Here is a 2,472-nt window from a genome sequence, read left to right on the forward strand (position 1 = left end):
ACGTGGGATCCCAGGCCCTGACCAAAAATCAGGAGGCCCGGGGCCGGTCCCTGCTTCTCAACACAGCCAGGCTGGGGAGGTCGGGGAGCCTGCCCAAGCACGAGGGACCCGTCCCGGGCACACAGTCCATGAGGTTGTGCGCTCGTTTTCCACAATTTTCTTCAGAATAGTGCGTAGTTGCGCTAGGCAAAGTCCGCCCAGCCCTACTCAGGATGTGCTCTCGTTTTCCACAAATTTTTTTAAAATTCTGCTACGCAAAGTCCGCCCAGCCCTAACCAAACTCCTACTACGCAGTGGAAAGGACTTAGCCAGCCACCCACCCACCTGGCCCGGTCCCTGCTTCTGATCCCAGCCAGGTCTGGGGAGACTCCCTTCGCCCAATGGACCACGTCACGGGCACCCGGACCCTTACCAGGCCGCAGGACGGGTTCTCACAAACCACACGGTTGTATAGGGGTGGGCAGAAAACTACGCTCCGTCAGCGTAGCAGATAAAGCCAGCCACTCCTGCACACCGGCCCGGTCCCTGCTTCTGATAGCAGCCAGGCCGGAGAGAGCCTCCCTGGGCCCCGGTGGACCCCTGTCTCCAGCACCTAGACCCTCGGCTGTCTTGCAGGACGGGGGTGGCTCACGCACCCCGGGGCCCGCCGGACGGTGCAAGAGCCCCGGGCCCGGTCCCAGCTTCAGAACCCTAGCCAGGCCGGGGAGAAACTCCCTGGGCCCCGGTGGACACCCTTCCCCAGCGCATGGACCCTCGGCTGGCTTGCAGGACGGGGGGCTCCCGCTCCCTGGGACACTGGGACGGAGCACAAGCCCCGGACCCGGGCCCAGCTTCCGAACCCTAGCCAGGCCAGGGAGAGCCTCCCCGGGCCCTGGTGGACACCCTGTCCCCAGCGCCCGGACCCTCGGCTGGCTTGCGGGACAGGGGGCTCCCGCACCCCGGGAACGGAGCTCCAGCACCGGGCCCGGGACCAGCTTCCGGACCCCCAGCCAGGCCGGGGAGAGCCTCCCCGGGCCCCGGTGCACACCCGTCCCCAGCGCCCGGACCCTCGGCTGGCTTGCGGGACAGGGGGCTCCCGTACCCCGGGATGGAGCTCCAGCACCGGGCCCAGCTTCCGGACCCCCAGCCAGGCTGGGGAGAGCCTCCCCGGGCCCCGGTGGACACCCGGTCCCAGCGCCCAGACCCTCGGCTGGCTTGCGGGACAGGGGGCTCCCGCACCCCGGGACGGAGCTCCAGCACCGGGCCCAGCTCCCGGACCTCCAGCCAGGCCGGGGAGAGACTCCCCGGGCCTCGGTGGACGCCCTGTCCCTAGCGCCCGGACCCTCGGCTGGCTTGCAGGACAGGGGGCCCCCGCACCCCGGGACGGAGCTCCAGCACCGGGCCCAGCTCCCGGACCTCCAGCCAGGCCGGGGAGAGCCTCCCCGGGCCTCGGTGGACACCCGACCCCAGCGACCGGACCCTCGGCTGGCTTGCGGGACAGGGGGCTCCCGCACCCCGGGAACGGAGCTCCAGCACCGGGCCCAGCTCCCGGACCTCCAGCCAGGCCCAGGGAGAGACTCCCAGGGACCCGGTGGACACCCTGTCCCCAGCGCCCGGACCCTCGGCTGGCTTGCGGGACAGGGGGCTCCCGCACCCCGGGAACGTAGCCGCACCCTGGGACGGAGCTCCAGCACCGGGCCCAGCTTCCGAACCCCCAGCCAGGCCGGGGAGAGCCTCCCCGGGCCCCGGTGGACCCTCTCTTCCCTAGCGCCCGTACCCTCAGCTGGTTCGCAGGACGGGGGGGCTCCCGGGCTCTGGGACGGAGCCGCACCCTGGGACGGAGCTCCAGCCCCGGGCCCAGCTTCCGGACCTCCAGCCAGGCCAGGGACAGCCTCCCCGGGCCCCCGGTGGACCCCCTGTCCCCAGCGACCGGACCCTCGGCTGGCTTGCGGGACAGGGGGCTCCCGCACCCCGGGAACGGAGCTCCAGCACCGGGCCCAGCTCCCGGACCTCCAGCCAGGCCCGGGGAAAGACTCCCAGGGACCCGGTGGACACCCTGTCCCCAGCGCCCGGACCCTCGGCTGGCTTGCGGGACAGGGGGCTCCCGCACCCCGGGAACGGAGCCGCACCCTGGGACGGAGCTCCAGCACCGGGCCCAGCTTCCGAACCCCCAGCCAGGCCGGGGAGAGCCTCCCCGGGCCCCGGTGGACCCTCTCTTCCCTAGCGCCCGTACCCTCAGCTGGCTCGCAGGACGGGGGGGCTCCCGGGCTCTGGGACGGAGCCGCACCCTGGGACGGAGCTCCAGCCCCGGGCCCAGCTTCCGGACCTCCAGCCATGCCAGGGACAGCCTCCCCGGGCCCCCGGTGGACCCCCTGTCCCCAGCGACCGGACCCTCGGCTGGCTTGCGGGACAGGGGGCTCCCGCACCCCGGGAACGGAGCTCCAGCACCGGGCCCAGCTCCCGGACCTCCAGCCAGGCCCGGGGAGAGACTCC

The sequence above is a fragment of the Triturus cristatus genome, chromosome 5_2 (genome assembly GCF_964204655.1).
Source record: "Triturus cristatus chromosome 5_2, aTriCri1.1, whole genome shotgun sequence".
Taxonomy (NCBI): domain Eukaryota; kingdom Metazoa; phylum Chordata; class Amphibia; order Caudata; family Salamandridae; genus Triturus; species Triturus cristatus.